This window comes from Aotus nancymaae, unplaced genomic scaffold (assembly GCF_030222135.1).
Source record: "Aotus nancymaae isolate 86718 unplaced genomic scaffold, 86718_ANA_hifiasm-v0.15.2.pri h1tg000006l, whole genome shotgun sequence".
NCBI lineage: Eukaryota > Metazoa > Chordata > Mammalia > Primates > Aotidae > Aotus > Aotus nancymaae.
The window spans coordinates 3,029,435-3,049,784 of record NW_026988417.1 but is presented as its reverse complement, the minus strand read 5'-3'; the positions used below and the strand labels follow the sequence as shown (position 1 = coordinate 3,049,784).

At 40.6% G+C, this 20,350-nt stretch overlaps 1 protein-coding gene across 8 annotated transcripts in view; it reads right to left on the bottom strand.

Moving 5' to 3' along the window:
* Positions 1 to 20,350, bottom strand: part of ADD1 (adducin 1) — an 89,512-nt gene that overhangs the window by 68,178 nt on the left and 984 nt on the right. The gene's annotated exons all lie outside the window — the stretch shown is intronic.

The window sequence follows — 20,350 nt, the reverse complement described above, 5'->3', positions numbered from 1 at the left end:
ACAGTGCCTCCATAATTTTAAACATTTCTAATTCCTCTGGGATTTATTTTGATTATGTTTTCCATTTATCACATCATCAACAATCCTTTCTCCCCACAGACAAAGGCACATTTCTTCACTCCCCACCAGGGCCCAATGATGCATGTTTCGACTTTGTACCAGCCACACCCTACTATCACTTCATAGGCTTATTGTCTTTGGCACCTCAGTTACCGTATCTGTAATAAAACACACTCAGTCATATGCTCCCAGGTTGTTGGGACAATTAGAAATAATAAATGTAAGATGTCTAGCACAATGTCTGACACGTAGATATCCCGTAATAGTAAAGAGGTTTATTGTTCATTGTTTATTGAGACATGGCCTCACTACATAGCCAAGGCTGGTCTCAAACTCCTAGCTTCAAGTGATCCTCTGGCCTCAGCTTTCCAAACTGCTAGGAATGCAGGCGTGAGCCACTGCCTGGCCTTGGGTGTGGTTTTGAAAATGACTCTGGGTGAGGCAACTAAAGATAAGCCAACCATCTGTTTAACTGAACAAATGTGAGTGAACTTTAATGCACCCTATCCTGTTTATATTTCCAAAATCTGTCTGGTATCATTGATGCAGAAAAGAATTTTGATTTGAGTCTTTATCAAAATTCCATTAGCCTTGCAATGCTGATTAATAAGTGTGCTCAATTCATATCTATGGCTTAGACCCTAAGGCCAGACAACCTGGGTTCTGATTGCAGTCACAACTTACTAACTACATAACCTGAGGCACACTTCATCTCTCTGTTTCTTTATCTGTAAAATCAGAATGTTATCAATATTTACTTCCTTGGTTTAAGATTAAATGAGTTAATTTATGTCAAGTGTTTAGTACAATGTTCACAGTAAACCTTCAGTAAGTGGTAGCTATCACTATTATTAGTAGCAGTAGCAGCAATGGCATCATCTTTAAAGACTGACTGAATCTCTTTAAAAAGGACACCAGGGCCGGGCATGGTGGCTCGGGCATGGTGGCTCACGTCCGTAATCTCAGCACTTTGAGAGGCCTAGACAGGCGGATCACCTGAAGTTGGGCGTTCGAGACCAGCCTAATCAACATGGAAAAACTCTGAGTCTATTAAAAATACAAAATTAGCGGGGAATAGTGGCACATGCCTGTAGTCCCAGCTACTTGGGAGGCTGAGGCAGGAGAATCACTTGAACCCTCGAGACAGAGGTTGTGGCAAGCCGAGATCGAGCCATTGTACTCCAGCCTGAGCAACAAGAGCAAAACTACATCTCAAAAAAAAAAAAGAGACATCAGAAGAACATTCTTAATGGACACTAATTAACTGTCTTCCTTGGTATTTGCACAGGGACACATGTCTCCACCACACAACAAGAGTTCCCTCTTAGAGGCTATATCACTGCTTGGTATGGTCATTTTTTAATCCAACTGCCAGACTACAAGCTTACTGAAGGCAAGAGCTATTACAATGCTTTACTTCCAATATTCCTAACACAATCCTCCGAACATAGGTCTAAAATAAAATAAATTACTAATAAAAAAAAAAAAAGCAATGAGACAGACCCTTAGAAGTATGTATTTTTTGCCCCAGAAGGAACTTTAAAAGCCATCCAGTCATTTTACAGATGCTAAAATCGAGTGCCAGAACAAAGCAATGATTTTACCAAAGTCTCGTATGCTGGTCACACTGGAGTCAGTTCCCCTGTGTCATGGAAAACAACAACACCACACCTCACTTGCTCCCTGGGCTGTCAAACCATGTACTTTGGAAGCGACCCCACAATGAATACACCTTTTGTACGCTTTAAACTGGTACTCAATCACTGTTCCCATCTGGAGATCTCAACTAAGGCAAATATTTGAAAGTCCCTACCACTCAGATTTTCTTTTTGAGACAGGGTCTCACTCTGTTGCCCAGGCTGGAGTGCAGGGGCACAATCTCAGCTCACTGTAACCTCTGCCTCCTGGGCTTGAGGAATCCTCCCACCTCAGCCTCCCAAGTAGCTGGAACCACAAGTGCACCCCACCAAGCCCAGCTAATTTTTGTGTTTTTTGTATAGATGGAGTTTCAATGTTGCCCAGACTGGTTTCAAACTCCTGGGCTCAAGCAATTCTCTAGCCTCAGTCTCTTTAGTAGCTGGGATTCTGAGACTACAGGAGCACCACCATGCCAGCTAATTTTTAGAATAAAAAAAAAACTTTTAAGGCTGGGGGCGGTGGATCACACCTGTAATCCCAGCACTTTGGGAGGCTGAGGCGGGCGGATCACGAGGTCAAGAGATGGAGATCATCCTGGCCAACATTGTGAAACCCCGTTTCTACTAAAAATACAAAAAAATTAGCTGGGTGTGGTGGCATGCGCCTGTAGTCCCAGCTACTCGGGAGGCTGAGGCAGGAGAATTGCTTGAACCCGGGAGGTGGAGGTTGTAGTGAGCCAAGATTGCGCTACTGCACTCCAGCCTGGCACCTGGTGATGGAGTGAGATTCTGTCTCGGGAAAAAAAAAACAAAAAAACTTTTCATTGAATTTTTAAATCAACAAATGAATAACAGCTCAGATACAAAGAAGAATTTGTGAGTTAAAATATAGCTTTGAAAAAATTACCCAGAAACCAGTACAAGGAGACAAAGAGATGCAAAATACAAAAGAAGAGATATAAAGAACAGAGTGAGAAAGTTGGCTGGGTGTGGTGGTTCACACCTGTCACTGGAGCACTTTGGAAGGCTGAGGTGGGCAGATCATCTGAGGTCAGAAGTTTGAGATCAGCCTGGCCAACATGGTGAAACTCCATCTCTACAATAAATACAAAACTTAGCCAGGTGTGGTGGTGCATGCCTGTAGCCCCAGCTACTTGGGAGGCTGAGACAGGAGAATCACTTGAACCCAGGAAGCAGAGGCTGCAGTGAGCCAAGATCACACCACTATACTCCAGCCTGGGCAACAGAGCAAGACTCCACTACAAAAAAAAAAAAGTCAACTAACCATTTACTTGGAGTTACATGCAGAATTAATAAATAAGGAAGAGTAAACATTCCAAGAGAAAATGGCTGACAACTTCCCAGAGCTGAAAAACACAAATCTACAAAAACCAACCAAAATAAATAAAGATAAATCCATACCTTTCAAACATTGTAATGAATGTGCAGAATAGCCATGGCGAAAAGAAAGAAAAGAAAATTCTAAAAGAAGCCAGAAGAAAAAAGACAGATTACCTACAAGGGAATAACAAACTGACTACTGCCAAACTTGCCAACAGAAACAGCAAAAGTAGAGAGCAGTAGGATAACTCCAAAACGCTGAAAAGTACTAACTGTCACAAAAATAAAGAAAAAAAAAAAGAAACAATTGTCAATCTGATTTCTACATCAAGTAAAATTATCTTTCAAGAACTTGGGTGAAGGTTGGGAGTGGTGGCTCATACCTGTAATCTTAGCACTTTGGAAGGCTGATGTGGTAGGAGGATACCTTGAGCCCAGGAATTCAAGACCAGCCTGGGCAACATAACAGTGAGACCCAGCTCTATTTAAAAAAAAAAAAAAAAAAAAGCAGGGCTGGGGACAGTGGCTCATACCTGTAATCCCAGCACTTTGGGAGGCCAAGGCGGGTGGATCATGAGGTCAAGAGATCAAGACCATCCTGGCCAACATGGTGAAACCCTGTCTCTACTAAAAATACAAAAATTAGCCGGGCATGATGGCATGTGCCTGTAATCCCAGCTACTCAGGAGGCTGAGGCAGGAGAATCGCTTGAACCTAAGAGGCGGAGGTTGCAGTGAGCTGAGATCATGCCATTGCACTTCACCCTGAGTGACAGAGCGAGACTCTGTCTCAAAAAAAAAAAAAAACTTGTATGAAATAATTTCCAAGCAGCTGGGGCTACAGGCATGCAACACCATGCCCAACGGTGGCTCACACCTAAAACTCCAACACTTTGTGGGGTTTAAAAAAAATGCCAGGAGTGGTGGCTCACGCCTGTAATCCTAACACTCTGTGAGGCTGAGGTGGGCAGATCACTTGAGTCCTGGAGTTTGAGACTACCCTAGGCAACACGGCAAAACCCTGTTTCTACAAAAAAACAAAAAACAAAAATTAGCTGGGCATAGTGGCACGTGCCTGTAGTCCCAGCTACTTGGGGACTGAGGTAGGAGAATCGCTAGAGACCAGGAGGTTGAGGCTACAGTGAGCTGTGATTATGCCACTGCACTCTGGCCTGAGTGATAGCACAAGAACCTGCCTCAAAAAAAAGAAAAGAAAAAGAACCTGTGTACTAGAGCCTGGGTGTCACAGCAAGATCCTGTCTCTAAAAAAAAAAAAAAGTCTGGACTAAAACACTGAACAACAGCAGCATGTAACTTGTGAGTTGAGTAACTGGAATTAAAGAATTTTCATGTCTTTGTTTTATCTAGGAGAGGGATAGAATATCAGTTTTAGACTTCATTAAATATGCACGGCAAAATTTCAAGGGCAATCACTAAAAGAATATTAAGAGGAATACAAAGAAAAACAACTCCCAGTTTGAAAAAGCAAGCATGGGGAGAAAAAAAGAATACAAAATCCAGATGATAAAGTACAAATTTATCAGAATCATAAAGTAAATGTACTAAATTATGCCAGTTAAAAGACAGAAATTATAGATAACTGAGATACTCTTTTAATAAGCTGAGTAATGGTTCCCAAAGTTAACAGGTCCTAACATTCCCTGGAACCTGTAAATATTACTTTATAAGGCAAAGACTACAGATATAATTAAGTATTTTGGGATTGTGAGATTATCCTAGATTACCTGAGTATGCCCTGAATGTAATCACCAGTATCCTTATAAAAGCCAAGGTGGGGGAGATTTAACCACGCAGAAACCGAGAAAGCAATCTGACCCGGGTCACAAAGATTGGAGGCATGCAGCCACAGCCAAGGAACGTGGCAGGTATGAGAAGCTAGAAGAGGCGAGGAACAGATTCTCCCATACAACCTCCAGAAGAAGAACGCACAGCCCTAGTGACACCTTGATTTTGGTCCAGTGATACTGTTTTCAAACTTCTGGCATTTGAAAACAGAACTCCAGAACTATGAGAGAATAATTTCTGTTATTTTAAAGCACCATGTACATGGTAACTTGTTACAGGAGCCACAAAAAACTAATACACCCATAAAACAGAACACAGACAGTCTGAAAATAAATGGATAAAAATACATACACCAGGCAAACACCAATCAGTAACTATATTAATATCAGACAATGAAGACCAAGAAAATAAAAAGCATTTATTCAGAATGGAAAAGGCCATAAACCTAAGTACAATTCAACAGGAAGATGAAAAGCATAAGGTTATACACCTAATAAAATACCATCGACATACATGAACCAAAAATTGCTAGAACTCACAGAGAAACTGACAAATCTACCACAATGGGATTACTATAATAATCTACCACATTGCTCAGATTAGTAACAGTAAATAGGAAATATGAGCAATGCAAGCAACAGATTAGATCATTAAAGATATACAGAACCTTGCACCTCCCTGCTTTCTCATATAAATTAAAATTTCTCATTCTTCCTCCTCCTCCTCTTCCTTCTCTCTCTCTCTCCCTCTCTTTCTTTAGATAGGACCTCACTCCGTCACCCAGGTTGGAATGCAGTGGCATGATCTTGGCTCACTGCAGCCTCCGTCTCCTGGGTTCAAGCAATGCTCCTGCCTCAGCCTCCCAAGTAGCTGGTATTACAGGCATGTGCCACCACACCGGCTAAGTTTTTGGTATTTTTTGTAGAGATGGGGTTTCACTATGTTGGCCAGGCTGGTCTTGAACTCCTGACCTGAGGTGATCCACCCACCTCAGCCTCCCAAAGTCCTGGGATTACAGGCGTCAGGCAACATACCCAGCCCATATTCTTCAGAATACAAGGAATGTTTATAAACATGCACATCATATCTGACAAAGAAAATCACAACAAATTCCAAGGAATCAGCAGCACACAAGCCATTTCTCTGGGGTGCAATGCAATGAAAACATAGTAACAGCCAGGCACAGCTGTTTACAAAGCCTGTAATCCCAGCACTTTGGGAGGCCCAGGCGGGTGGATCACCTGAGGTCAGGAGTTTGAGATCAGCCTGGCCAACGTGGTAAAACCTCGTCTCTACTAAAAATATAAAAATTAGCCAGGCGTGGTGGCGGGTGCCTGTAATCCCAGCTACTCGGGAGGCTGAGGTAGGAGAATCACTTGAACTCAGGAGGCAGAGGTTGCAGTGAGCTGAAATTATGCCACTGCACTTCAGCCTGGGCGACAAGAGCGAAACCCCATCTCAAAAAAAAAAAAAACCCTTAACAACAGAACAGTTTCTAAAAACCATATATTTAGAAATTTTAAGGTACATTTTAAAATAATTTATGGACCAAAGAAATTATAATGAAAATTTAAACATACATTACTTAGTAATAAAAATATTACAATTGGAGACTATTGGCTTCACTGAAGAGATACTTCTAGAGAGATATATAGCCTTAAACACTTATATTTTTAAAAAGATGCCAGTGGCTCATACTTGTAATCCCAGCACTTAAGGAGGCTGAGGTGGGCGGCTCACCTGAGGTCAGGTGTTTGAGACAGAGTAAAACCCTGTCTCTACTAAAAATACAAAAATTAGCTGGGTGTGGAGGCCTGTACCTATAATCCCAGGTACTGGGGAGGCTGAGGTGGGAAAATTGCTCAAACCCGGAAGGCAGAGGTTGCAGTGAGCCAAGAAAGTGCCACTGCACTCCAGCCTGGGCAACACAGTGAGAACCTGTCTCAAAAAAAAAAAAAAAAAGGTAAGTAACCAAATTTTTAAAAATTACAAAAAGAACAGAGTAAACTCCAATCTAGCAACCTGTACATTCATTATGCTTTAAACACTGTATGTCATTTCTATCCTTAAAACAACTCTGATGGTTAGATTACAGCTGTTTCCACAGCTACAAATGTCCTACTCATCTGAGTTTAAAAGCACCTTCAGGCCTGCCTGGGCAATATAGCAAGGCCTTGTCTCTACAAAAAAAAAATTTTTTTAATTAACTGGGCATGGTGGAGTGTGTCTATAAACCCAGTTACTTGAGAACTGGGTGGGAGGACTGCTTGAGCCCAGGAGGTCAAGGCTGCAGTGAGCCAAGATCGTGCAACTGCACTTCAGCCTGGGCAACACAGCAAGACTGTGTCTCCAAAAAAAAAGTATGTCCTGCTTTACAAAACAATCAAACACCAAGTACAGAAAATAGAAGACACTGAATGCTGCAGACACCCTAGCTCAGTGACATTGCTCACTGCATGTTGTGTGCTTCAGTCCCTGGAGATGATGCTCAGAAAAAAACTGAGATGGAGTATCTGAAAAACCCCATCTCTACAAAAAATACAAAAATCAGTCAGGTGTGGTGGTGTGCACCTGTAGTCCCAGCTACTCAGGAAGCTAGGACACAAGAATCACTTGAACCTGGGAGGTGGAGGTTGCAGTGAGCCAAGATCGCACCACTGTACTATAGCCCGGGAGGAAGAGTGAGACTCTCTCTCAAAAATAAATAAATAAATAAATAAGAACGAAAAGAACCAAAAAAAAGAGTATCTGAATGGTGGGGGGTCATCCATTTCCCCTAAAGATTGGTCAATTAACATCACATCCCTTCCTACTGAAGTGGACACGCAGACCAAAAGGGAGTTCATTCTATGACACTAAAGACCATTCCTAATCCCCTTTCCTGCCTGAAGCACTATGCAACAATAACTTGATTAATGGTGTCACCTGGCAGCAAGGCTGGCCTTTTAAGAAAATCTTAGCATGGCTTAACCACAAAGTTGCTACTAAACTACAAATAAATGCAGCTGTATCAGACAAAAAACGCCTCTACACAGGCTTTATTTTGAGAGGGAGGGAGGGAGGGAGAGGGAGATGGAGACGGAGAGAGAGAGGGAGGAGAGAGAGGGAGAGGGAGATGGAGACGGAGAGAGAGAGGGAGGAGAGAGAGGGAGAGGGAGGAGGGAGAGGGAGAGAGGAAGACAGGGGGACAGGGGGAGAAGGGGAGAAGGGGAGAGGGGGAGAGGGGGAGAAAGGGAGGGAGGGAGGGAGAGAGAGAGAGAAAGCTAGTGAACAGGGCTCTCTATTGCATCTCCTGTGCCTTTCTCTCTTAAAGTCTGCTCCTTCATCCTCTATGTTCTGGAAAAGAAGGAAAGAAAGCATCCTGACAGCACCCTTACATACTGTAATCATTCAAAAGTTTCACTATGGAGTTTCACTATATTGAATAGCCTTACCACGGCCTCACACTTCCAGTTAGGCATGACTGTTATTACTATTTCTATAGAAAAATTAGTTTAGAGAATTTCACCATTTTGATCCAGGGCCACATACTGAGTAGCAAAATTTTTAAAAATTAGCCAGGTGTGGTGGTGCACACCAGTAGTCCTAGCTTTCTGGAGGCTGAGGTGGGAGGATTAGTTGAGCCCAGGAGTTCCAGGTTAGTTAGCTATGATTATACCACCGTGCTCCAACCTGAACAATAGAACAAGACTCTGTTTCTAAACAAAGTAGAGTTCAGCGGTTTTTAGAGGATTCAGAGTTGTGTAACCAATCATCACAATCTAACTTTATAACATTTTAAACACCCAAAAAGAAACCCCATACACATTAACAGTCATTCCTCATTCCCACTCCTCTCCCCAGCCCGAGCTCCAGTCAACCCCTCATCTACTTTCTGCCTGTATGGATTTGCCTATTGGGGGTCAGGTACAGTGGCTCATGCCTGCAATCCCAGCACTTTGGGAGGCCGAGGCAGGTGGTTAACTTGATGTCAGAAGTTCAAGACCAGCCTGGCCAACATGGTGAAAGCTCATCTCTACTAAAAATACAAAAATTAGCTAGGCATGGTGGTGCCTAGCTACTCAGGAGGCTGAGGCAGGAGAATTGCTTCAACTGGGGAGGTGGAGGTTGCAGTGAGCCGAGAACGCCACTGCACTCCAACCAGGGCGACAGAGTGAGATTCAGTCTCACAAAAAGGAAAACAAAACAAAACAAACAAAAGATTTGCCTATTGGACACATTTCACATAAGTAAGATCATAGAGCATGTGGTCTCTTGTGTCTGGCTTCTTAGCATGTTTTCGGAGTTCATCATGTTGTAGCAGGTATCATGCTTCAACACTTTCTACTGCCACATCATATGAACAGATCACAGCTGTTGATCCGCTCATCAGCTGATGGGCATTTCAGGTGTTTCCACTTTTTGTTTATTAAACATAATGCTGCTCTGAACGTTCACACACAAGCTTCTCTATGAATATATGTTTTCACTAGGCATTTGCATCCTCAAAGTGTTTTCACAACATTATCTCCTTTGTGTATTATGTGACTACTTGATTTTCCGATGGAGAAAACGGAGGCTGGGGGCAGCTAAGTGGCTTTTTCACCCCCTCGACTACCCGCAATGAACCATAGTAAACCTACAGTGAAGAGCCAGTGATCCTTTCATGACACCACACTGCCTATGGTCATGGCTCTGTCTCCTTTGAAACAAATTTCAGGCGACAGTGTGCAGATGAGGGAAAACACTTTTTAGGTAAGGAACTCCCTCAATCATATTCCATAAGTTAAGCCACAAGGCAAATTTAAATTAAGCCTTTCAGAGTAAGAGAAGGAGAGAAATGTTTGGGATGGGATATTCTAAAGGTCCCTCCTAAATGATGACCTTCTCCTCCCCATGGAAACAGCCAAAGCTGATACTTCAGGCTGCAGAGGCGCACTTTCAGTTACATCTACAGTGCCCCATTCCTGAGGGATACCCTTTCCAGCAAAAGTGGAGATGTACCTGTGGGCTCTGTCCCCTAACATCAGCCCTAGATGCCAGACTCCCTGGAGCTGAGCCTGGATACAGAGCTCATTTGTTCTAATACACATAACAGTATTTTGGAGGCATATATTGCAATTGTATGAATCCTCTTTCCCAACCTCAAGAAGCACTGTCTAGGCTCATAATATTTCTGGTAATAAAGTTCAGAAAAAATAATTATACTAATAAGTCACTTGCTGACAGCTTAGTCAGTACCATTTTGCATTTACTTCATTTAGTCCTCACAATAACTGTGTGAGACAGGTACTATTGTCACTTTAACGTCCATACTTCATTATGTGAAGAAAATACACAGTTGGTAGGAATATAAACTGGCATAACTTCTGGCCAGGGGCGGTTGGTCACACCTGTAATCCCAGCACTTTGGGAGGCTAGGTCAGGAGATCACATGGTCAGGAGTTCAGGACCAGCCTGGCCAATGTGATGAAACCCCATCTCCATTAAAAATACAAAAATTAGCCATGCGTGATGGCATTCGCCTGTAGTCCCAGCTACTCAAGAGGCTGAGGCAAGAGAACTGCTTGAACCTGGGAGGCAGAGGCAATAAGGCAAGACTCTGTCTCAAAAAAAAAAACCAAAACACTGGAACTTCTTAGGAGGGTAATTTGGAAATACCTACGGAAAGTAAAAGAGCAATTATTCTTTGACATCGCAATTTCACTTCAAGAATGTATCTATAGATATACTTCACAGGTGCCCAAAGATGGAAATGTAAGAATATTAATTGGAGCTAGGAGGGTAATTTGGAAATGTCTACGCAAATGAAAAGTGCAATTATTCTTTGACGTAGCAATTTCACTTCTGAGAATGTATTTATAGATGTACTTCATAGTGCCCAATATAGAGAGGTAATATTAATTGGAGCACTGCTTATAACAGTAAAAACCTGGAAACAGGTCAGGTGCAGTGACTCATGCCTGTTATCCTACCATTTTTGGAGGCTGAGGCAAGAGGATCACTTGAGGCCAGGAATTCAAGACATAGCAATAGCGACATAGCAAGACCCCATCTCAAAAAAAAAAAAAAAAATTAGCCAAGCCTATTGGCCAATAGGCATGCACCTGTATAGTCCTAGCTACTTCGGAGTCTGATGTGGGAGACTCACTTAAGCCCAAGAGTTCAAGCCTGCAGTGAACTACGATCACATTACTATATTCTAGCCTGGGTGACAGAGCAAGAATCTGTCTCCAAAATAAATAAATAAATAAATAAATAAATAAAATATATACTCAACACATTTAAGGTAACAGTTATCCAAAATAATGTTACACATTACTTATAACAACTGTTTAAAATTAGGTACTTCTAGAAAAATTAAGCTCAAAAGGCAAACTGTATTAAACTTGCTTCCTTCATTCCTTTAAACTCAAGGTTCCTCAATGTAGAAAGGCCAGAATAAGCATTAACAATTAAACAACTCTGTTAAAGTTTGATATTATGCTATGTTAAGATTCCTAACTATTTTAAGGACCCACATGGCTAGTCCACATGACCAAACTAACAGGCATGGTGGCTCACAAATGAAGGTATTATTAGCATATTTAATCTGTAAACTAACCAAAACTAAGATTTGGTTTTTAAAACCTAATAAAATGGGGAATTTTAAAAAGACAACCCTTCCACATGCCAAATTAACCTCCAAAGCATGAGGACAATAAAAATACAACTATATACAGCATGCACAGGTAAGTGGCCTTCTTTGCCTTAGTGAGTTTTGATTCTCAAGGAGTCTAAGAATTCAATGTATACAAGAAAAAGAAGATGCTGACATTCACCATCTAGAAAACACAAAAAATTTAAAGTCCTGTTGCTAACATAACTAGAGAGGAGAATTTAGAGAAAAAAAATGGCAGGGCATGGTGGCTCACGCCTGTAAACTCAGCACTTTGGGAGGCCGAGGTGGGCAGATGGCTTGAGCCTAGGAGTTCAAGACCAGCCTGAGTAACATGACGAAACCCTGTCTCTACAAAAAAATACAAAAATTAGCCAGGCTTGGTGGCTCATGTCTGAAGTCCCAGCTACTCGGGAGGCTAAGATGGAAGGATCACTTGAGCCCAGCAGGAGGTCAAGGCTGCAGTGATCTGTGATTGCACCACTACACTCCAGCCTGGGTGAGAGTAGGAAAAAAAAAAAAAAAAAGCTGAGAGCTGGGGAGCATTGTAGAAAAGGCAAGTGTTGATAAAGAATCTCTAATTCATTTGGAAATATGATTTAAAATTTAAATATTTTAAATTATATTTTACTGTATATAAATTATATCTCAATTTTTAAAATACATTTTATTATGCTTTTAGTATTCTCATTCTGAGAAATGACAACACTAAAAAATAACTGAAGATGGCCCAAGTTAAAACTGTTCTCTTCCAGCTGGGCATGGTGCTCACGTCTGTAATCCTAGCACTTTGGGAGGCTGAGGTGGGTGGATCACCTGAGGTCAGGAGTTCAAGACCAGCCTGGCCATTGTGGTGAAACCCCAGTGGTGAAACTTCACTGCATCCAGTATTCTGCAGTTTTTCACTGCTCAATACCACATAGCAGGGAGTTCTGCAAGCAGAGTCCTCTCCCTGTCCAATAAAATGAGAACTGAGATGTGAAAACCAGGTTACTCTTACTAATGTAACTGCCCAGGCTCACTGTATAATAGGTCTTCCCTCCCTCCCACTCCTCACTCTATTAACCACGTAAACCTTAACTCTGATCTCCCTAAGTTATGCTTCATGTATAAGATTTCACATTCAATATTAAATACTTTCACAAAGTGAAGAACAGGATAAAAAAATAAATTCTAACTAATAAACATAAGTACAGTAGTCCCGCCTACCCCTTATCACACACACGGTTTACTTATCAAGGTTTCAGCTACCTACAGACAACTACCATCTGAAAATATTACATACAAAGAGGTATTTTGAGAGAGAGAGAGAGAGAGAGACCATACTCACATAACTTTTACTGTGTTATAATTGTTCTATTTTATTACTGTTAATTTCTTACTGTGCCTAATTTATAAACTTTATCACAGATACATACATACAGGAAAAAATATATGGCATACAGGGTTTGACAGAATCCATGATTTCTGGCATCCACTGGGTGGAGAGTCTTGAAACGTATTCCCAGCAAAAATATATAAAAGCATTTATGGCATATCCAAAAAATATTAAGAATGTTTGCTTTGGGATTATATAAATTATGGACATTTTCTAATTTGCGTTTCATTTTGCCTTGCTCTATTTTCTGAGGAGGAGATGAAAGAGAAGGACTGATTCAGGATGCATTTTGAGGTAAAACGGACAAAACGGATGTCTGCAATACAGTATTAATGTACGAACCCGGGAGGTGGAGGCTGCAGTGAGCCGAGAACACGCCACTGCACTCCAGCCTGGGCGACAAGAGTGAAAATCCGTCTCAAAAAAAACAAAAAAAATTAGGGATTCTAGAAGAAAGATGTGTCCATGCGTGGTTCTCTCTGCAGCACCATTTGGAGTCTGACTGCCGTCAACCATTCTGATGGGTTGTAATGCTGGTTTGCCTCCACTACATGTTGCTGTGAGTTGGGTGACCCTTTCCTCTTAAGGTCCCAAGATAAACTTGGAGCTCCTGGAACTGTTAGAAAGTGACATTCTTTACTGACCAGGTCAGGAACCCTGTAGAGGGGCTGCATAGGCAAGGGTACGAGGCCAGTCTCCCCAAGGGGCTTATATTGTCTCTGCAAGACAAGCTTCAATCCTTAAAAGGAAACACACCCTTCCAATCAAAGCCCTGATAAAACAACCAGTTGCTCCAATTGTGTCCTCTTGCAAAAGAAAATGCATTCTTATTGCACTGATGCAAAAACTGTATTCCATAAGTTAAGAATACTGACAGTTTCCAAATTCTAGAGGAACCAGGCAGTGAGAAACAAATATACTGCAAATTTTGTTCACAGAAATATACCTTACTAATTGTTAAAAGCTGTAGATGGCTTAAAAGAAAGGTTTCCTTTGAAGAACAAAACAATGATTAACAATGTTTCAAGCAAAAAGTTAAAAAAATATTACTTCAGACTTCTATTAGTTTAGTTTATGCAGTTAACACCTGTTTGATATTCATGAACATTTATTTCAGCTCTTCATGAGTCCTGTATGTTTTTTCTCTATTCCAATGTTACAATCTTCAAAGCTATTAGAAACCTGTATTTGAGAACACCTGTTAAAGTCCTATAGCTTGATTTTAAACCATCCTTTGAAAATGAAAAAAGCAAGACAATTGTCTGTGAATGACAAAATTTCCAGTGTAGTTACAGTTAAAAACATGGCTGACCAAGAGATTTAGTCATTTCTGTGGTTTACAATAACTTCAACCATAATTATGATTGACAGCATATATGGAGACATTAGAATATCAGATACCCTGCACAATTTTGGAATATATACTAATATTATTCACTGAAATATATTTATTCACTGAAAAAGATTAAACATCATTTTGACAATTGTATGTAGCTAAACATGATAAATAATCCTGTTTACTTTTTATTTCTGAACACTCCAGGGGCCCTTCTGGAGTCTCTGAAAAGTTAGGTGTTGGGAAAGACTATTTTGAAACTGAGATTTGATTTTGGGAAGCCCTTAAATATGTTAGAGGTATAAAACCCTTGATGTTATGAAACAGAATTCCAGATTACCAGAAATTATTTATTTTGCCAAAATGATGCCTCAAATATTTTTTAAAGGCAAAAACTTTTCATTAGCCTGTACTACTGCATGAAAATCCTGTTTAGGCCAGGCACAGTGGCTCATGCCTATAATCCTAGCACTTTGAGGGGCTGAGGCAGGCAGATTACCCGAGATTGGGAGTTTGAGACCAGCCTGACCAACATGGAGAAACCCCACCTCTACTAAAAATACAAAAAATTAGCCAGGCCTGGTGGGAGGCTGAGGGAAGAGAATCGCTTGAACCCAGGAGGTGGAGGTTGCAGTGAGCCGGGATCACGACATTGCACTCAAGCCTGGGCAACAAGAGCAAAAATCTGTCGCAAAGAAAAAAAAAAAGAAAATCCTGTTCAAAGTCAATTTTTACCCTTGCATTACTTTATTAATGTTAATCCCAATTTTTTAAAGAAACCTCACAGACAATTCCATCTAAGCTCAACCAATTTGATCACAAGGTAAAAAATTTTAAAACCTTTCATAACCCTTTTGCTGATGGGCAGATTAGTCTGTGCTTTTATTTCAATGCTCTACTTATGAAAAGACCACATAATACCCTTTTAAATTTAGTCAATGTTTACACACAGGAATTTTTGCAAGATTTTGAAAATCTTTCCACAACTTGCTTAAAACTTCAGCTTCATCTTATCTAATTTAAGACAATCCTAAATCCCTAGAGAAAATTTACATTTCCATGCCTTTTTACATTCTTTTACTAAGAACACATCTTACTGTTTTTACACACCTTGCATGTGTATATATTTTTAGGATTTTAAGTTACATGTTATAATGGCAACTTTTAGTAATTTTTAACTTTAACGTGAAACTTAGTAAGTTGTTTTGATTATATGTTAGGCACAGATCAATTCTGACATTTTCCAGCATACTTAGGGGTGTGGTTAATTTCATATGTTTCCCAGGACTTACCAAGTTGTAAAGCAGGCAGTTTATAACCCTGAAATATTTAGCAAACCTAGGATCTGGCTTATATGATTAAGACCACCTATTTGCATTTTGATGACACGTGTATTTTGCCAATAATCCGTTCCATAAGACTCTTTTTATTTCTTTTTCTTTTTTTCTTTTTTTTTGAGACAGAGTCTTACTCTGTAGCCCAGGCTGAAATGCAGTGGCATGATCTTGGCTCACTGCAACCTCTGCCTCCTGGGTTCAAGCAATTCTCCTGCCTGAGCCTCTCAAGTAGCTGGGATTACAGGCACACAGTATCACGCACAGCTAATTTTTGTATTTTTAGTACAGATGCTAAAAATTCACGTCATGTGGCTAGGCTGGTCTCAAACTTCTGAACTCAGGTGATCCGCCCACCTTGACCTCCAAAAGTGCTGGAAATACATGTGTGAGCCACCGTGCCCAGCCATGACTATTTTTCTTAAAGTCACGTGAACTAAAGGCATTACAGTTTATCTTTTCTTTAAAAAATATTTAAGGACTTTTCTTTAAACCAATCAGTTTCAGCTCTTTTTATAGACATTTCATACAACACATACATATACACAAAGATTTACCACTTGTAAGATTTTTCATTTGCCATATTTTTTAAAATTGAATTACTGGCTCCAGGGAGGAGCCCTTGGAGGAACAGGGTCAGGAAAGCATGCATTTCTAGGGCCCAGTAAGCAGGCACAGCTGAAGGCAAAGACAGATCCCCAAAATTAAAGGTGCCATTTTATACCAAATCCTGTATCCCCAAAAGGAGGGAAATACGAGTGCTTCCACCATGCATTTCATTGCAAGGCAACCCAAAGCCAATCAGCCTATTTTGTAATCAGCCTGTACCCCATGGGAGTCTCATCTCTCAGTGGGGATGGGGATGTTTCCATTATCTTCCAGGTGACCAAGGGCATGCTTCTCTGATTCAACTGTGCAAAGAGTCAAGTATTCCTCCATAACTACTATAAGCCATCCCTTAAAGTATATTTCCTATCACTTATTACACACCAAAGCTCTCTCATAACATGAAGTAGGCCAGGTGCAGTTGCTCATGCCTGTAATCCTAGCACTTTAGGAGGCCAAGGTGGGTAAATCACTTCAGCCTACAGTTTGAGACTAGCCTAAGCAATTGCGATTAGTCACATCTACCCATGAAACTCTAGTCCTCTGCTTGTGATTTCCCTTTCACTTCCTAGACTTATGTGGTCTACGTAGCTCCCAGAAAGATGGATCTTGGGAAAAACTAAGTAATAGTTGTGTTTGGTCTACTGTTGCACTTCCCTCCTCAATGGAGGGAATGTGTTAAAGTGAACTGCGTATCCTGTGATTTTGGCCCGTACTAAAGTATTTATCCTTAGAGAAAAGTTCTGATTAACATTGGGACTTAAAATCTAGTTATTATTTAAAATTTAGTTACTATTTAAGTACCATTTTAACCAGAGGCAGAATAGATGCCTCAAAAAAAAATGTAGGGCCCCAATGGCAGTTTTACTGCTGATGAGACAGTATCAAGACTAAAATTTGGTTTCAGAGGACATTTTCCTCCTCATTATTGAAGGCAGAGTTTTTCCATTTACAGAAGCACCATAAAGCCTGGTCTCTAGTAGAGGGGTGCAAAAAGGGAGAATTGGGAAGCTAGAGTATTTTGGCAAAGGGCCAATAATGTACTTCACGGAAAGGATTCCTATTCCATTATTAGGTGGCATTGTTGGCCTAGAAATACCATGTGATCTCCAGACCAAAGACAAAGACAGACCTTGAAAGGCCATGTGCTCTCCAGACACCACGCCCGGCCTTGCCTCCCATTCTATTTGAAGTCATCCCTCTGCTCACTGAGATAGATGCATATTCTGGTTGCCTCCTTTGGAAAGGCTTAACAGAAACTCAGAAGAATGCAACCATTTGGGCCGGGCGTGGTGGCTCAGGCCTGTAATCCCAGCACTTTGAGAGGCCGAGGCGGGTGGATCACGAGGTCAAGAGATCGAGACTATCCTGGGCAACATGGTGAAACCCCATCTCTACTAAAAATACAAAAATTAGCTGGGCACGGTGGCGCACGCCTGTAGTCCCAACTACTCAGGAGGCTGAGGCAGGAGAATTGCTTGAACCTGGGAGGCGGAGGTTGCGGTGAGCTGAGGTTGCACCACTGCATTCCAACCTGGTGCCTGGCAACAAAGCAAGACTCTGTCTCCCAAAAAAAAAAAAAAAAAAAAAAAAAAGAATGCAACCATTTGTCTCTTACCTACCTGTGACCTGGAAGTCCCCTCCCTGCTTCAAGTTATCCCTGCCTTTCTGGACTAAACCAATGGACTTCTTGTAAATATCGATTGATGACTCATGTTTCCTTAAAATGTATAAAACCAAGCTGTGCCCCAGCCACCTTGGGCACATGTCATCAGGACTTCCGGAGGCTGTGTCATAGGCACACACTCTCAATCTTGGCAAAATAAACTTTCTAAATTAACTAAGACCTGTCTCAAATTTTCAGGGTTCACATGTTCACCTTGTTCTGAAACTGAAATGTGTATGGTGTGAGTTGAAACAGTAAGCAAGTAGAATCAAGAAGAAAGGCTTAGAAGAAAAATAGATATAGGTATATGAAATTGAGAAGGTTGAGTAGAATCCTAGTCTTGCTTTTTTTTTTTTTTTTAAAGAGAGAGTGGTACAGTTAAGCGACCATGGCTCAATGCAGTCTTGACTTCCCTGCCTCACAAGTTCATACCATCTCAGCTCAAGAGTAGCTAAGATTACAGGCCCACGCTACCATGCCCAGCCTCACTGGCTACTTTTGAAGGATGTTAGGGAACCAATTCATTATTTGAAACCTAGTAAATAATGGAGAGGAATTAAGCATTTATCCTCCCTTTTCTGTAAGAGGTATACAGTACTTCAAGATAACCAATAGTGGAGGCATGAAAAATTATCTTTATAGAAATATTCTGTCTACTAAATGAAATTTAGAATTCAAATACCAACATTTTTAATGCCTACTGAAATGACGGTAGGCATTGACAATCAAGGGCTTCGAACAAAGACTACTAATCATTTCTGCCTACTTACCTACAAAGTGTTCTTGCCAAAAATCAGGCTAAATCTGTGTCACAGTAAAATCAAGATTGTGCAAAACTCCACATGACAAACTACCTGGTTTCATCAACAAGTACGTTACAAGAGAAAACTAAATATGGAGGAGGAACCTATCAATTAAAACTAGTCACACTGTATGGATACCATGTGGATCCAGATTCAAACCGTTAAAAAAAAAGTTGAGACAATTCTGAAAATTTTAATACTGGTTAGATAGCTGAAAGTATTAAGGAATTATTCATTTTCATTTTCTGTGATAGTGGTACTCATGTTTACCTTTTTTTTTTTTTTTTTTAAACTATCTCCAGTAATGGGTATAAGCAAAGTTTACCTTTTTTAAAAGTCTTTAAGATATACATATTGAAATATTTAATGGTTAAATGATATTTAGGACTGTGGAGATATGATGAAGAAAGATTGTTAAAACTGGATGAGAAAAGGGATCTATACTATTCTCTCTACATATGTGTGTATATGTGAAGAGGTAAACATGGAAGGAAAGAAGGGAAGGGTAGTCAATCTAAGTTTCATGTAATAAACATTTTATTATCTTTCAAAGCATTTCAGTATTTACTTTTCTTATTCAATACAAAGACTATAAGAAAAAACTAATAATCACATAAAGAAATATTTTTATAAAATCAGTAACACAAAACGGAACACCAAACAAAACCTTCCCAGTATATCAGATAACATTAAAAAAATTAAGGAAGAAAACTGATCAGCTTGTATAAAGTATTATTTTAGAATGGAACCTATCTAATAATTTGGAGCCTGGCTAGAGTTTAGACTCACATCACTCAGTGAGTCTCCGAAACTTTAAAACCTAAAACATCACAAGTAGTAAACTAAACAAATCATACCAGCTGTCCACACCATTGTAAACCACATCGAAACTCTGAAAAGCAGTTTTGACCGCCAAAATCATCCACTTCCTTAAAAGACAACTTTAGTATTTTAGTTTTCCCCACAATCAAAATCAAAGGAGTATATTAAAATTTTGGATTAAAAAATAACGTAATCGGTGGCTCATGCCTGTAATCCCAGCACTCTGGGAGGCCGAAGTAGATGGATCACGATGTCAGGAGTTCAAGACCAGCGTAGCCAAGACAGTGAAACCCCGTCTCTACTAAAAATACAAGGCTGGTCACGGTGGCTCACGCCTGTAATCCCAGCACTTTGGGAGGCCGAGGAGGGCGGATCACGAGGACAGGAGATTGAGACCATCTTGGCCAACATGGTGAAACCCCGCCTCTACTAAAAATACAAAAATTAGTTGGATGTGGTGGCGCGTGCCTGTAATCCCACCTACTTCAGAGGGTAAGGCACGAGAATCGCTTGAACCCAGGAGGCGGAGGTTGCAGTGAGTCGAGGTCGCACCACGGCACTCCAGCCTGGGCGACAGAGCGAGACTCCATCTCAAAAAAAAAAAAAACCAAACAACAAAAAATGTAATCATCACTGGCACTTGTCCATTCAAGACTCCAAAGTTTACAAACCCACTTTCATGTAATTCATACCCTCTGCCTGAAATGCCTTCCTCTCTCTGGTGCCTGTCGAACTCCCACTCATCCACTCCAATCTTGTTTCACTGGCGAAAATATATTTCTACTCATATATTTTGCAAAAGAGACACAGTTGACCTATCAGCATTCTATTTCCTATCCCGATTAAGATCTCAGTCAATTTTTCACACACAAAAAATCTTTCTATAAGTTAGCAGTAATGCATACAGCTATCAGCTATGACTTTT